Here is an 18376-nt window from a genome sequence, read left to right as displayed (position 1 = left end):
CCCTGGTGTATAATATCATATCCGGAAAAACACACATCTTGCAGTCACACAGTACAGGTATCTTTATGCCAAAACAATGACGTTTCGATGGGATGTAATGCCTGAAAGAAATGCAGCCGTGGAATAACATAAGCCACTCATTAGTCACAACCTGTTGAAAGCCCCCAATCAGTGTTTTATCCTGCTTTTGAGGTTCGCCAAAATGGGCCTGATCTTTTGCAGTGTCTGCAGGGTCGATGGTAGTGTTGTCCGAGAAATGAAGGAAACAAAAGATGTTCTGAGACATGTGCTTGCTGAATACATCAAGATGTGTAAGACCATCAGTCGTCTAGTATTCGACAGTCGCATGTTTCTTCACGAAAGGCATCATTATCATCAGCGCCAAAGACATGTACATTGAAAGCACTGTCACATCAGTCCATATCCATGTCTTGTAGGTACCATGTTGTCCGTCGGTGGCAGTCTGGTGGAAAAACTTTTTCGTCTCCATCTCAGTAGTTGTCATGAAGCACTGGTCGAAAAACCAAAGCAAGTAACCCAGTAGCGAACAGTTGGCCGTCAGTCCTGTCATGTCACGTACATCAAAGTCATTTCTGTCGATCATAAAGGCCTCTGGTATGAAGTCAGTAGTCAGAGTCCAGGAGTAGGATGACTGGAAAGGTGATGCTGTTACCTGACACTGCTGATAGGAATGCCACTTGATCCTATGCAGTCAGTCATGTTTCTAAACATATTTTTTAGTCTGCTGTGAAGCTCGATGGGCAGACAAGGTTTGTGATGCTGAGGAGGATGGCCCTGGCTCAGGCGCAGGTGGTTAAATAGCACGGGATAGTGAAAAACGGTGTGAGGTGAAGGAAAATGATGATGATGTGGAGCAAGGGAGGAGGAGCACTTGCTGTGCTCCTGCTGCTGGTGTTCCTGCGACATGCTCGTTTCCTCCCCAGCCTTTACAGCCAAAAATAATTGCTTTGTCACCATCTCCTTGGCTGGTGGTGCAACAATCATGCAGTAAGGGAGGTGGAGTATCATCCTCGTCCTCGGTTATCATCATCATCTTTTGGCATCATGTCCCACTCATCTGTTTCCTCGTCTAATGGGTCGTCAATGTTATTTGCTTGGTATTCATCAAATTAGATTTGTTCTTCATCACTCTTTCCATCCTTGAGGATGAGTTCAGCCCTGATATCAGGGCTTGTAAGGCCCTGGAGTGAGCGCAGAGGCCGGTGGTGGGAGGGGGTGCTGGTCTTGTGGGGAGCTAAAAATGGATGTCCACTAATGGCTGACTCACGAGTTGTGCTGACACCCTGAGTGGTTTAGAGGGTAGAGTAGGTCAGTGTCAACATCTCCCACACTTTTTCTGGTTCTCAGAATTGTTCGCAGTTTTTGACAGCACGTTAATTCGATGCCACCAGCAATAGCATTGCCTGACACTGGTGGCGGGGTAGGTGGCTAGGAAATAAATCTCACTTCCTCCAGTGATCAAACCTTTCACGATGATGAGTCATTCCTTAGCGAAATGTTATTTGGAGTATGGATGGGGTATATGAGTGGGAGTAGGTGAGAACAAGAGGGCAAAAGAGAGTGTATATATTGTGTACGAGAGATGGAAGGAGAATATAAGAGAGAATAGATCAATTGGTTCAAGGATTCTATGAGTAATGCTGAAAGCAGGATTACAAACGTGGGCGATTGCGTGTGTGTATGCGCCAATGCAAGATCGTGCTAGCAGAGTGAAAGAAGAGTTCTGGGCAAATGTGGAAGTGTGCATGGAAAAGTTTGAGAGGAATGAGAGAAAGTTTTTGATTAGAGATAGGAATGGAAAAGTAGGGAATGTGAAGGTGGATAGAGTAGTTGGTGAGTGAGGTGTGCCTGCAGAAGTGGATGAAAATGGCAGTGCTCTAGTGGACATTTGTGTGGGGAGAGGGTTGGTCGAACAGGCCGGTACTCCCGAGGTGGATGGTAAGCTGGTGACAGAGAGAACTGGAGCTCCCATTTCACCAGCCCTTAGGACCTTTTCCTGACCATCTCCCTTTCCTGAATATTTTCAGTGTTTTTCAATGACACAGAGAGTAGGCCAGCATACTCTCACAGTACCTCTGCCTTCAACTGCCTACACCACATTACATGCACATTAGATATCACACCTATTTCCATCCCCCCTTAGTAATGGCCGCTGCATTATTATCAGCAAATTCGGTGGTATCTCGGATTGCCACACCCGGCAGGGTAGGGCTGGCGGCACAAAGACCTGCTGGTTGCAATCAAGCAACTGTTGCAAACACTGTTCATGCTCATCAGCAGAAAATCACAGGTTCGGCCTCGTATTTCACTTATATTCGTGGTCTTAGTACCAGTCTGAATTCTGTTCACGTTTTCCTCCAGTTTGTATCCCCTCTAGCCCTGTTCCTCACAGAAAGCCAAATCTCTCCCTCTACTGACATATCCCCGTATTGTTTTCCTGGTTAACATCTTCCCACAAACTTCCATAACCAGGGTGGTAGGCCTATGTGTTTTTATATCAAATCTGAATTTTCAGTTGACATTATTTTATACTTCACTTCAGCTAATTTATATTATTCATTATATAAACTAAATTATCTAAATATTATGGTACCAAATATGTTTATAGTTTATCGGTCCCCCAGTGCTTCTTCAGAACCCAATGTATTTGACTGCATATCCATGCAGTTTACTAATCTTAACCTCACCCTTACCACTGAAATTATCGTTCTGGGTGATTTTTAACAACCATAACGTAGAATGGTTATTGTATTCTGCCAGGACTGACGATACTGGTCTAGAATGCGAGCTATTTGCATAATCATTTAATCATACACAGTTGGTAAAACAACCAACAAGAATACCAGATAATCCTGACCATAACACCTCTCTCTTGGACCTATTCCTGACAAATGATCCAGATCAGTACAGGACAGAAGGACTGTACTCTCATTACTTGGATCCTTCGCCCACTGTCTCATCAAAGCCTCCTTAGTCAGTTGCCCCAAACTTTCCTGTTCTGAACCAGTCAGGGTGACCAGATGGCACTTTGATAGGGCAGAATGGGGTGGATTTGGAAATGATCTTGCTGATATTCCATGGCAGTCTTTCTTCTCGAACGACATCAATTCTACCCAGTCCCATATTAATGACTCCGTACAAGCTGGCATGGAATTGTTCATACCCAGTCAACAGCTCACGAAAATATCGGACTCACCAAAATAGTTTGACAGCATTTGTGCCAGAGCAACGACCCAAAACTCCGTGGCATAATATAACTTTTTCTTAAATTCGATATCAGCTGACTCGCTTAGTCAATTTAACATTGTTAGAAACCATGCAAAAACAGTAATAAATCTTGCTTAATCAAACTTTCTTCACAAACAGGCATCCAAACTATTAAATAATCGTAATAACAATGAAGACTTCTGGTCAATTCTCAGTTCTTTCGATAATTGCTTTAACCCTCCTCAGGTAGACCTACAGTACAGTTTCGCTTACAACTTAGGTACACCTGGGTCTGTCAGACCCAGCTTTAAAATAATGCTGTAGTGTCACACATGTTTTATATAATGAATTCCAGATTATCCTACATTGTATTAGGTCTTATCGGTTACAAAACTATGTGAATAAGTTTTGATTAATTGAACTCCACATATTTTTTAAAAAATTATGAAAAAAATGCTAAACTAATTTTTTTTTCAGTCGCAATATACGAAAACAAAGAACACTATGAGCCTAGCACTTGTGTCACAACTTGAGGGATGGAGGACCTTCATTATGGGGATAGTGGATCCCACACAACATAAAATCAACATCCGAACTCACAGTGAAAAATTCTCCCTCCTCCTCAGGTACACCTGGGTCTCACAGACCCGACATGTAATTCTGAATGATATCTTGCAAAAAGTAGAGAGACACTAAAGTAACCCCCCTACACCCTGCATGGGTACAAAAAGTTAGGAAGCTATTGAGGACAGGGATCCCTGCATCTATAAGTACTGAACTATACAATCGAAAAAATTGCCCAAGTCTGTCAGACCATGGTGTACCTGAGCAGGAATAACAAGTCATCACCCATTCCCCCACTAAAATCTTCTGATGGTAACACTAGAAAACAAGAAGCAGTGCCAAGGTACAGCAAACCCGTCCCCGGCATTCAGTTCAGAGCTGACGTATAAACACAACAGATATCCCTCCAAAAGATATCACAAATCAAATTTGGAGTGAAATGGAAGAAAATTAATGATTATATGCCCATTTGAAATTATACGCCCGATCCACCTGACACTGACCCCCTTACGGCTGACTGGGGGTGACCCCTCTGATGTAATTAGGCATGTCATAGGATGCAAATTTGAAAGATGCACCCTTAGGTTTTGGTTTCATGTCGATATGAGAAATCTGAATGGAGTTATGGCGGAATAACGATTAAATATTTTTTTGGGCCTACAGCCTGGACCTTAGCCCAGCCTGGCCCCAAATTTAATAAGGTGATCAGAAGGTCATAGCCTATCACCTCTGTAATTTTAGTCAAAATCGCACCAATAATTTTCGAGTAAAGTTATTAATAGCCAGCCAGCCAGACAAACAGGTAATAATGACCCACGTGGTAAGGCGAACATCCTTGCCAGTACGTTTGCCAGAAATTCTACCTTAGAGGAAGTCTGCCAGAACGACCCTGCACTAGAACTTGACTCTCCTGAAATTGCTCCACGTGAGATACAGACTAGACGCGTAAAATCCGTTCTAGGCAATTTACCAACCGACAACGCTCCAGGTCCAGATGGAATTCCTCCAACTGCTATCAAAAAATTTTCCCCAGAACCTGTTCATGTTGCAGATATATTATTCAGACTATGGATACGCTGTTCTTCACTGGGGGAGCGGACTTTCAGACCACCAATTACTTGTGATGAAAGTCAAGGTTCAAGTGCAATGGAGGAATGGAGGGAGGGAAGGACAGGAGGAAGTAGTCCATCCATATAAAGGAGGATAGAAATGTTGAGGATGGAAGAAAGGCAAAATATAAGAGAGAAGTGGAGGTGTGATTAGGTAAATACAATCTGGAGCAGATGGGGGACGGGGCAGGTGTGTGCAAGATATTCACAGAAGAAATCTGTGCAGCGTATGAGGTGGTGTGTGGGGCGAAGGGAAGACGGAAGAGGGTGCAAGGAAAAGCGTGGGTAAATGAAGAGGCAAGCTGTGGCACAAAAAATGAGAGCATATTGTGAGTGGATGGGAAGCAGAGGCATGGATGAAGATGAGAGGCGGAAGGGAGAGTTATGTATAGAGAAGAAGAGAGAGGTGAAAAGATTAGTAAGAGAAAGAAGATAGTGGCTGAGGAATTTGGAAGGAATTTGAGCGTAATGTGGAGGGAATGTAAGATAATCTAGGAGGTAAAGAGAAACAGGTGATAAAGAAGCTAATAGGTGAATGAATGATAAAAATCGTAGATTGATAGTGGAGAAGAGAGGAAAAGCGAGCAGAACATTTTAAGGAACTATTAAACATAGAGAATGAATGTAATTTGAGTATAAATGGCTGGGAATAGCTGTGAGAAGGAGAGAGGTGAGAAAGGAGGAAAAGATCAGTAGGATGGAAGTAGTGGAAGCAATGAAGAAAGTCAAAATGCGGAAAGTCCCAGGAATTCTTGAAATGTGTATTGAAATGATGAAGCATGGCGAAGAGATAGTAGAAGAATGGATATGGAAGATGTGCAGATTGGTCTGGGGGGAAGGCAGAGTCCTGGAGGATTGGAACTCAGGTATAATTATTCCCAGGTAGAAATGAAAAAGAAGAAAAAGAAGTGTGTGGTAATCATAGGGGTATTTGTCTTCTTAGTGTAATAGGAAAAGTATATGGTAGGATAGGATATAACAGAGGAATTAGTTGGAGAAGAACAGGTTGGTTTAAGAATGGGAAAAGGTTGCGTAGATCATCATTAGGTCTTCAGTGGAAAAGTTCCTAGAGATGCGAAGCAAGTTGTGTGAAGCCTTCATGGATTTGGAGAAAGCATATGACGGCGTGGATAGACATGGAATGTGGAAAACATTAGGAATAAATGGAGTAAATTGGAAGTTGTTGCATGGTGTGAAGAGTATGTATGAGGGTGCTAAGGCTGCAGTGTGTGTGGATGGTGAAATGAGCGAATTTTTCAATCTGAATGAGTGAGTTTTTCAATCTCCATTATGATATGGCAGGGGTAAACCAGCTTTGCTGTCAGGACCTGCTGCGGATGTCACTAGATTGCATTGCACAGATGAACCTCGTGCAGTGTCGTGCGGAGAGGAGCGGTCCCTTCTACTCTTAAAGGGTAAGATACGAGTGTGTGTGTGTGTGTGTGTGTGTGTGTGTGTGTGTGTGTGTGTGAATATTTTGGAGACAGTATCATCCTGTCTTGGCCTCCCTCCCTTAGAAGGGAAACAGCCTAGGTAGATTAGTTTCGATGCGGAAGCATCTCTATGACCAGTTCAGTCAGTTAGTTACACTGTTAGGATCTTTACCTGCCTGGAACTTCATTCTAGTGAAGCCCTATAGAAGGTTTCATTGTAGATCCCTGAGGATTATCACAATGAAGGTGCTTCACTACTGAAACCCCATCACGATCTTGCGTCTCTCAGATTTTTCTCTACTTGTTATCACAGCAAACTTTATTATTTTATATTGTACTTTAGTCTTTTTATAGTAATTACCAGACGATGTCACTCACTTAATAGAGTTCCACAGAAAAAAAAAAAAGGGGCACTCAGTGAAGCGCATCTCTTCGACAATGGCAACGTAATTTCCAAACCACTCTTCATATTGGGTTAGGTTTTCTCATCGCGGATTAGGGTTTCACACACACACAAAAAAAATATATATATATATGTTTCCAGATCCAGAATTTGTAATACGATCCGCATCGTTCCAAAAAGTTAATCGATTTTTCCCTGGGATATAGGTTTTATACCCACCAAATTTGGTCCAGATATCTCTTTTAGTTTTTGTGTTATCCTGCTAACTGACAAACAAACTAAGAAGCAAAGAGGGGTGAAAACATAGTCTCCTTTTTAGGGAGAATAAAGGATCTATCGCTCTTAAGCTAAAAAAACTCACCTCCATGTAAATACAATCGTCTGTCGTAAGTTTGATCAGAATACGTGAAATGTTATGATCATAAGAGGGATAACAGTGACAATAGAAACACTCAAACTCGAGTATTCATTCAGCAGAAAATAAAACGTCCAGTGCTGGCTATGATACAATAGTAGAATTTCCTGATCATAAGGTGAATATTAAAGGCTGTATTTTAACTCCACTAGTTTGAAAAGAGTTTTATAAGTTAAATAAAACTGCTTGGTGGTGTCATGATTACATAATGAAGAAAAAAAAAAACAATCCTAGATTGGCGGGAGGCGGTGGCTCAACCGGTAGAGAGGTGGCGTGCGGTCCTAACGGACCCAGGTTCAAATCCCGGCTGGGGCAAGGAACAGTTTAAGGATTTGAATTTCATTAAATCAGGCTTTACTGATCTACCAGAAGACCTGCCGACATGTCGTAAAAATACCCCCGCTAATACCAATACACCAGTCCTGTATGAGACAGCCCTAGCATGTATTCAATATGGACGGTGGGTGGTAGCGCCGAAGTGGTGACATGTAGAGGTGTATGGTATGTAGGAGGACTGCTGGGCCTTGATAGCAGGCTGTGAAGCCTATGCCCAGAGTCGGACACACACACACACACACACACACACAAAAGCCTCTGCCAAGGCAGAGTGTGTGGTAGATCTTATGGAGATGTTATCTTGTATTTTTTTTTTTCAAGCATTGTAGGCATTATTTATCGAGTTAGATGCAAAAATCTTGACATTGCCATTATCCCGCAATGGAGGTGAATCCTTTAAAAAAATCCTGAATTCGGATGATGACGTGGATTACCACCAAGATGTAATGGATGATACCTTGGGCCATACCCTACCGCACCAAAAACAAGTAAATAAATAAATAAATCAGCAAACCCCCCCATAACTTTTTGAGTAATCCTGCTAAAAGACAAACAAACCAACGCCGGCAAAAACATAACCTCCTTGGCAGAGGTGAAAAAGGTAGTAGTTGTGAAATAATTGGGTCGACTACAAATAGGTGCCAGAATATCCACCTGCCCACCCCCCATGATCATCTGAAGAGGAATCGTAAGTGAGTAGGAAAAGAAATACCCTGGGATCCTGCTTGTCGAGGCCAGCCCTTACAGACTGCGGCTTCAAGCAGCGGATAGGTAGATAGATCTCCAAATAGAGGGGCATTCAGTGGAGCGCATCTCTCCGACAAAGGCAACCTAATTTTCAAACCACTCTTCATAATGGGTTAGGTTTTCCATCAATGATTAGGAATCAGCAAAAGTTTAATTTTCCGGATCCAGAATCTGTAATACAATATGGATCGGTCCCAAAAGTCAATAAATTTTTCCCTGGGACATGGGTTATCTGCCCACCAAATTTGGTGGATATCTCTCTCCTAGTTTTTGAGCTCCTGCTAACAGACCAATTAACTAACAAAGAATTAAACAATTAGGGTGAAAACATACTCTCCTTGTCGGAGAGAAAAAGACAGACAGATGAAATTTAATACTCATGACTCGCAGTGTTGTGTAGTGTCCCTGGAGAGAGAGAGAGAGAGAGAGAGAGAGAGAGAGAGAGAGAGAGAGAGAGAGAGAGAGAGATGCAGGCTTCTTTGATCCAATATGTTAGGGTGAGTGGCAATATCACAGTCTTAACTCACCAGTAACATCCATTCTCCTCAAGAGAGACTTTTGAAATGCAGCACCTACAGTACACAGTACATCTCAGTCAGCATACATGTTTTATTTTCATCTGATATAGCTTGGCCACCTCCATTACTTGCATACGGATGAGTGTCTGCAAAAAATTCGATTAGCCTTAATAATGAGGCAGGAATGAGTTTCTTTGGCAACAAATCAATTCGATCCTCCATCCTCCTACACTTGTTCATCAGCCTCAGTGAAACGAAGTTACGGACCTTTGTTAGGTTAATTTTGCTGGATCACATCATAACAAGAGAGCTCGAGTAAGTTTCTTAAAATTTCTAGAAGTAGCAAAAGTAAAATATACCTGGTACATAACTGTTCGCCAGGCCAGTTTTCTTGTGAAAGTCGCTTGGTCAGCATTTCAGTGTCTAACCTGCACCATTTTCTCAGTTTCGACCGTCCACAACCTTTTTCTCGCTATACACTGTTTTTACTTAATTATATGTATATTTTTCTTTCTTGCATCTCTTGATTGCCTGGTCAGTTACTAGTTTCATGAAGCCGCCAGTAATATCTGTTTGTTTTGAATGTTCCTCGTCTCATACCATTTTTGCTTTGTCAGTGCATTTAGTTACAAGGGCTGCAGTGTCGCCAGCACGGTGACCTTGACCTTGCTCTAATCCTTCGTTCTTTTTCGAAAATTGGCAAGCAGTGTTAATCGTCGCGGACTAATTAATGTCATATTCGCCTTTCAGTGTGTGTGTGTGTGTGTGTGTGTGTGTGTGTGTGTGTGTGTGTGTGTGTGTGTGTGTGTGTGTGTGTGTGTGTGTGTGTGTGTGATAAAGAGTAATCATTACTACATTCTAAATAAGTAAAGATGAACTGTTACGTTTGCTTCATCCCAGCATGCTTGGATAATGCACTCCCACCACCACACCGAAGCCCACATCGGCAGACTTAGCCCTCTCAGTAACACATAAGATATCCGGAGTGTTAACTACGGTCCATGATGCAGGATGACGTCCAAGTAATGAAAGGGTTAACCACTTCAGCCCAGTGTCGTCTATTTCTTCCGGGCTAGTGAGAGAGACTGTTTAACTTCGGAAACGCGACCTCTGCCTAAAGGAGAGAAAACAGTACGGTACCAGTTATCCCTCTACGATCAAGGTCGGTATTCCCGTATTACTTATATTCTGGTTTTCTATATTATGTTGCTAATGATATTCTTCAAAGTAGGATATTATTCAGCTTGGGATATTATTCAGCTAACGATATTATTCAGCTAACGATATTTTTCAGGTAAGGATATTATTCATCTGAGGATATTATTCACCTAAGTATATTATTCAGCTAACGATGTTATTTAATTATGTATATTATTCACCTAAGGATAGTGTTCAGCTAACGATAATATTCAGCGAACAATATTATTCATATTACTGTATTATTCAGCTAACGAAATTATTCAGCGAAGGATATTATTCAGTGAAGGATATTATTCAGTGAAGGACATTATTCAGCGAAGGATATTATGCAGCCAACGGTATTTTTCAGCCAACGATATTTTTTAGCTAGGGATGTTACTCGTCTAGCTGTATTTTTCAGCAAAGGAAAGTGGTCCCCAGGAAGGAAGGGGTTAGGTTAATCCTTTGAATAACTGAAGGGTCGAGAATTCTGGTTGAATTTTATATCAGGTAGAGGTGTGTGTGTGTGTGTGTGTGTGTGTGTGTGTGTGTGTGTGTGTGTGTGTGTGTGTGTGTGTGTGTGTGTGTGTGTGTGTGTGTGTGTAGAGAGAGAGAGAGAGAGAGAGAGTATTTTTGCGTGCAGTAGTTTTGTATGTGTATGTATGCGTGCATGAATATCTGCACTGTACGTGTGTCTGTATTTTTGAGTGTGGGGGAGTGCATGTGTGGCATTGTGTTTATTGTGGTGCGTGTGTTAATGTGTGTGTGTGTGTGTGTGTGTGTGTGTGTGTGTGTGTGTGTGTGTGTGCGTGTGTGTGTGTGTGGCGTCGAGTATAAAAAAAACTGGACTTCCTATAAAACCCATCAGAATTTTTACGCAAATACGTCATTTGTTGCACAGGTGCGTTTCATGTAATTGAAATTCAGTCAAAGTTCAATTATTTTCAATGTTAAAAAGTAAAAAGAAAAAGCGATAAAGTAATGAATAAATTATACGAGGAAAGGCAGTGCTTTCCCCATGCCAGTTGTGCCTACGTGACCAGCATCAGTCTTATGAGCACGGCAGGCGGAGATGTGCCAGGCGATCCTCCCAGTTTCCGGTGGTATTTTATAAGAATGTAGTCTTGCTTACCCCCTCGTGAAGTATGAATCATTTTTTAACTGCGTCACTGGAGGATAGGTAGAAAAGAAGGTGATTGTATACGGGAACTAAGTGAAATAATTACGAGAAGACGTGGTGTGTGTGGCGGGCATTGCGCTGGCAGGTTCAGGGAGTAGTCCCCAAGGATGTCATCGTAGACGCTATCTAAGAATTTTATGCATTAGATAGATTGCCAGGTATTTATTCGAGCATACTTTAGTAAGTAGGTATGCTTTATTTGTGTAATGGTGCACTTATATGTAAATGTTAAGCAAATGAATGTTAAGCTACTATGGGAAATGGATGTTTGTGCGTTAGATCATTGTTAGTTTTTATTGTATTTGTAAAATAGGGTTTTTCTAGTATTTGGTTCCTTGATTTTCAATATTTTGATTCATCGGCGAGTTCCAGGAATGAAATCATGACAATAAACGAAGCTCAGATCCGAGGCGCTTCCTTAGACATCCAATTTGCTCCAGGCACAGAATTCGAGAGCCTCAGGAGGAGAGACACGAAGGCAGCGTCAATACTGTGCCTTTACCAACAAAGCTGCTAAGAGATTTTGAAGTCAATCTCACCCGTACCACACGTTCGTTTCTTTCCTCGAGTTAGACGTCCCGAGGGGTGACAGCTAATTAGAAAGTTCCCTTTCAAGTGTGAGGTAGTAGGTGGAAATGTGTATGAGGTACTGGGTGTCCATAAAGAGTGTGTGTGTGTGTGTGTGTGTGTGTGTGTGTGTGTGTGTGTGTGTGTGTGTGTGTGTGTGTAAGATTAATACCTCACGTTCATTTTAAAGGGGCGAGTGGCACTGGAATGTGTTTAGATCAAAAGATCTCTCCATTCACTGTAGAAAGAGACGGAGAGGCACGAGGGGGACAGGGTGGTAGTGCGCGGGCTGGGAATGAAGTAGTGGATGAGAGGGGAAACTGAATGGGCCGTGCTCTGCAAAAAGTTGGAGGAATGAGAAGAAGGCACGGATGTTGGTGTGGAGAATCTGAGAAAGAGGCAGACGAATATAGGGAGGAGGGGATGTGAATGACAGTGTGTGAAAGACCAGAGAAAAGGTAGGGGATGAGGATGGAAGAGGAGGAGAATTCTAGCGCGCGGAAAACTGGAGTAAGAGGAGGAAAGAGTGAGTGCTATCACTTTAAAGGGGCGGGTGGCATTGGAGTGTGTTCAGATCAGTCCCGTTTACTCCATCAGTGATAGAGAATCTTACCGTGACGCTGTATTGACGGATAAGTTAATTCTTCAGTGCGATGAGACTCTCCACAGTGACGAGGTTAAAGGGAAGCGACGCAATGGAGGGTAATAAAAAAAATCGTGTAGAGGGGACTGACGAGAGGAGGGGAGTTGATGGAACACACACACACACACACACACACACACACACACACACACACACACACACACACACACACACACACACACACACACACACACACACACACACACACACACACACACACACACACACACACACACACACACACACACACACACACACACACACACACACACACACACACACACACACACACACACACACACACACACACACACACACACACACACACACACACACACACACACACACACACACACACACACACACACACACACACACACACACACACACACACACACACACACACACACACACACACACACACACACACACACACACACACACACACACACACACACACACACACACACACACACACACACACACACACACACACACACACACACACACACACACACACACACACACACACACACACACACACACACACACACACACACACACACACACACACACACACACACACACACACACACACACACACACACACACACACACACACACACACACACACACACACACACACACACACACACACACACACACACACACACACACACACACACACACACACACACACACACACACACACACACACACACACACACACACACACACACACACACACACACACACACACACACACACACACACACACACACACACACACACACACACACACACACACACACACACACACACACACACACACACACACACACACACACACACACACACACACACACACACACACACACACACACACACACACACACACACACACACACACACACACACACACACACACACACACACACACACACACACACACACACACACACACACACACACACACACACACACACACACACACACACACACACACACACACACACACACACACACACACACACACACACACACACACACACACACACACACACACACACACACACACACACACACACACACACACACACACACACACACACACACACACACACACACACACACACACACACACACACACACACACACACACACACACACACACACACACACACACACACACACACACACACACACACACACACACACACACACACACACACACACACACACACACACACACACACACACACACACACACACACACACACTCCTTGCCGTGGGCTTAGGTAATTTGCTCAGACTGACATTGGTTCATTTTAATCAACTGTGAGAAAAACTATCAGCCAGAGGGTGAGAGACTGCCTTGATTAGCCAGTTCCCTGCACTGGATACAAATGCAGATTACATTGCACTGTTTGCTTCTATTACGCTGTGTACTTAGGCCAGGGCTATTCAGCTACTCTAGAGGTAGGGTCGCATTATGGAACTCTGACACACGGTCCATTCATTATTTTAACTATATTTTTTCCCTCCATCTAATCGCTTATACACAGATAAAGGCGAGAAATTCACATATTTGCGTTTAGAGTTTCCTATAAATATAAAAATAAAAGGAAAAACGCAAAACCTTCTACTTTATAATTGTTTATTTGTTTATTTTCATTCGAGTCGGTCAAAAGGCCAAACAAAAACGACTTAAGGGCCGGATGTGGCCCGCGGACCGTTCAGTTGAATAGCCCTGACTTAAGCTATATTGATTTACATTTATTACCGCAGATTAATCCGCTCGTTGCATTACACTATGACATTATACTTTTAAATTGTATCTACATAATCGCAGCTCGACTACTTAATTAAATGTATTGGGGAAAAGGTCAATTTAAGTATATTTTCCTGAATCTCGCTAATACACATATAGGTATATCATCGTTCGAACCTATTATGCATATAATATAAAAATAATGTAGTTTTGGACAGATCAACATATCCGTCAAAACGGAGCCGTTGTTGGTCTTGTTACTGTTCCAACCCCAGGCTCATCTGAATGTGACCCCGGCAGACTGCAGGCTAAAGATGCTTCATCCTTCAGTCCAATAATAGGACGGCACAGCCGTCCGGCTACATCGGTGCCTCTAAATAATAGGACAGCACAACTGTCCGGTTATATCGGTGCCACTACTGAAAGTTACCACACTTCATAGTAACAAACTCCCCTGCTAGAGATGACTATGCTACATGGTACAGCTAAGGCTTTTCTGCGTCCTGTATGTTTAACACCTTCAACTTCAACGTTATTTACAGTTCATACTTGCCATCGCCCGACTGTTTTATGCACGTCGGGTAATTCTCTCAAGGTCAGGGATTAGGAATAAGCTCTATTTGACCTCTTCAGTAATATGATGCATTTGTATTTCATTGTTGCTCCCACAACATAATTATATTCAGCGTACGTGATGCTTCTCGTCGTTGTTGTTAACCAAGGATCATCTGAACTTGAACTCGGCGAACTGCAAGCTGAATTTGCCCCTCTCCTACAGTCCATCATATCCCTGTCAGGAGATAGGAAGGGAGTGAAGCGATGTAGAATAATACGACATTGATTTAAATTGGTGCCACCATATGGAGGCGTCCGGGCGAAGGCGTGCCTCTTAATGAAGAAGTAAATCAGGTGACAGAACAGCCTACAGTTATTAAATGCCAACCGTTACTGGACTATGTTGGGAAAGGAATACAAAGAATATTGTAAGACAATAAGGTGAGGGTCTCAGCTTGGATCTCGTGTACATGTACCTCGATTTCCTGCCTGAAAATAATAAATGTGTAGTCACTGTGGTTACCGAGTATGTAGCCACATATCACACCCCAGGACTGATGGCAGTGAATCACGTATTACCTACAACATTATGAATGAAAAAAAAAAAATACACTGAGAATGACAATATGTATGAAAATTGTGCCTGATGCATGAAAGGGGTGTAGCAAAACGTTGTCACACTTAACTCTTTTAATCCAATGGTGGGTTATTTTTTGTATTCTTGCCATCTCCCAGCAAATATATTCTCCTTTGGGGTTTAGTTTCCGAACTCTAATTGCTGATTATAGCCCCGGCGGTAGTCTGAGTAAAATGTATTATACAATATCGTGCTGAAGGAGATAACGAAAACAATCTGCGGTCTTATCAGAATAATTCATATTTAAAAAACTATCATTATTACCCTACTATCCATGCTGCGAATGGTGAACATACAATCCAAAAACGGGAACAGGAAACCACAGAAAGAGAGGACGCAGTGAACTGGCCTATATCTATTCTACTCACCATAACCTGTGACACTACCTAACAATTTGTAAAAAAAAAAAAAATGTAAAATTTCACTCAATTAATCTACCATGCTTAACACACAGTATACTAGATAGCAGGACGGATGAAGCTATCAGGCTAAACACAGAAAATTTCTTATGACGTATGGAATCACGTTAATCGTGTCAGAGTAGTGACATCTCTGTGTAGTTCATGTTTCTTAAGTACTGTTGTTATTTCAGATAATTTCGTTAGCTCTTCATTCATGAACCGTTCTTGCTTCTATCATTATTAGCACTGTATATTCACACACACACAAAAGAGACCAGTGTAGTAAAGGGGTTCTACATAATTTCTGTTGGCCCTTTCCATCCCTAGAAAAAAGGGTGGACAGGAGGACATATTCAGTCTGCGACCCCCTGGCTTCACGTTTCAGATAAACCTAAGGCTGTACAGTAACTAATAATGAACGGGGCCAGATTCACATACATAACTGCGGTCAGTCCCCTGTCGTAACTTATTTAATATTCTATAAACCTGTGTGTGTGTGTGTGTGTGTGTGTGTGTGTGTGTGTGTGTGTGTGTGTGTGTGTGTGTGTGTGTGTGTGTGTGTGTCAAAAACTGGAAAAAAAAATATTGAAACTTGGCGGGAAGGTTGGAACAGGGTCCCAGATGGGCCAGTTTCAATTTCATGTCCATTAAAATCTTCTGAATGAGAGCTTTGGCCCCTAATAACTGTCCCCATTGGTTTCCAGTGCACACACGTGGAAAAGGCGTCTTTGGAGAGAGAGAGAGAAACCTTGTACACAGCTCGTGATAGCTGTGATGATGATGGTGAGGGTTGTATTTGTGACAGTGATGATGAGGGTGGTGGTGTGTGGTGACAGCTGTGATGATGATGGTGGTGGTCGCAGCTGTGGTGCTTGTGGTGGTGTTGGTGGTAGGTGTGATGATGATGATGATGGTGATGGTGGTAGCTGTGGTGATGGCGATGGTGGTAGCTATGATGGTGGTGGCAGTGGTAGTTATTCAGGAGCGGCTCTCATTTTGGCACATGTGGTTCAGAGACGACTCTAATTTGGGCAAGTGCTGAGCTGCCCAATATGACCGCGAGGCTCTTGTTTATTTCCCAGGAAGGACAAGGAGAGGAGAGAGTAAAGTTTTCTCACGTATAATATTCCTCATACAGAAGCATATCTTGGACACGGGAGGAAAATTTTTGTATGTTTATTTATTATTTTAACGGAATAGTCAAGTTAGGGAAAGTTTGGAAATTACTACTCACAAAAACAGACTGATCCTTCCCCGCATTACACAGGAGAAGTTTATGGACCACCTATAGTAAAATAATCCCATCACATCAGTGACGTCTTTCATATGAAAGTATTTTGTGAATAGCTATAGACATATCTGTTTAAAGTATTTATTAACTTATTAACTTTTGAAATTAACCTTTGGAGCTGAGTGGGTTAGATATGCAGTACACTTAATTAACCTCCATTACTGAACGAGGTGTCTTCTGTGCTGTATAAAGTCATTTGGTGGTTAAAAGAATGAAGTAGGACACATGAACAGTCTACCACAGTTATTTCAAAGGGTATGCCTTTTACTGTGAGAGATAAAATGTGATGTCGTAATTTCTAAGAGCAGGTAAAAAAGTTCCTTATAGTTTATTGTGTCGAAGGGATTCATTTAGATTTTCTTTTAACTCCTATACCACGAAAAATATCCCGTCAATTGAATAATACCATTTGAAGTTAGCCAGAAAATTCTTACATAAAATGTTATATTTTAAAGAACGGGTAATGGTAATCTAAGCAACTTTAACGAGTGTTCAGAATAACTAAATCCCTCTATTACGATGAAACATATGCATTTTCTCCTGTCCCGGATTATTTTTATTTGAATATTTTGTGGTCATAGCAAAAATATAATGTCAGATTGATAATTCGGAAGGAAAGAATTAATGTTTTGCCTGAATACGGGTGGCAGAATAAGAAAACGAAATGCCAGAGGTGAACGAGCACATAATTTTATCAATCAATCTTGGCCAGGTGTAAAGGGAGATAACACTGAAAAAAAAAAAGGGGAAAGCATGACGATTAGCAATATACTGAGATGTAAAAATACGATCATAGAAAGGAAGGTTCATTTTGGGTCTTGTGACTATTCAGTCGTATTAGTTTCTTGCTCCTACCATAAAATTCCTGTACTCATCTTTACCATCATTATCATCACCTTCATTTTCATTTTCTTCACCATCATCATGACAGGAGCGTGTTAATGAGGTGTTAAAAATGATTTTTTTGTTGTCCTAATTAAAATAATAAACATGAGAAATTTTGTGCTATTGCCCCATTATGTGAGTTTTGTAATAGCCGTTATAACTGACGCTGTCACAATCAGTTGGAAAATGAAAGATTGAGTTATTATGTCACTGGATAGCATTCATTGTGAAGCTCATAATATTACTGATGAATATTTGGATATGGGTTGGGAAAATGAATATTGCTGATTGCCGTCAATCGATCAGAAAGGAAACTTATGATGACAGCACACACAGGACAGGGGCGATAGGGGGATAGTTTGAAAACTAATGGTTGGGCAAGATGTTGGGTATCTCTTGCACAGGAGCAATAGTTTCACTGAAGTCTTGAAAGAATGATGATCAGATTTTCTGCAAGGGATTTAAAAAAAAAAATCAAGATTGCTGGTGAAGCATCTCTGTTGGAACCCATATT

This window comes from Coenobita brevimanus, chromosome 63, assembly GCF_032717465.1.
Source record: "Coenobita brevimanus isolate Jiangsu-jjx chromosome 63, ASM3271746v2, whole genome shotgun sequence".
Classification (NCBI taxonomy): domain Eukaryota; kingdom Metazoa; phylum Arthropoda; class Malacostraca; order Decapoda; family Coenobitidae; genus Coenobita; species Coenobita brevimanus.
The sequence above is the reverse complement of the archived record's forward strand: the minus strand, read 5'-3'. Positions refer to the sequence as shown.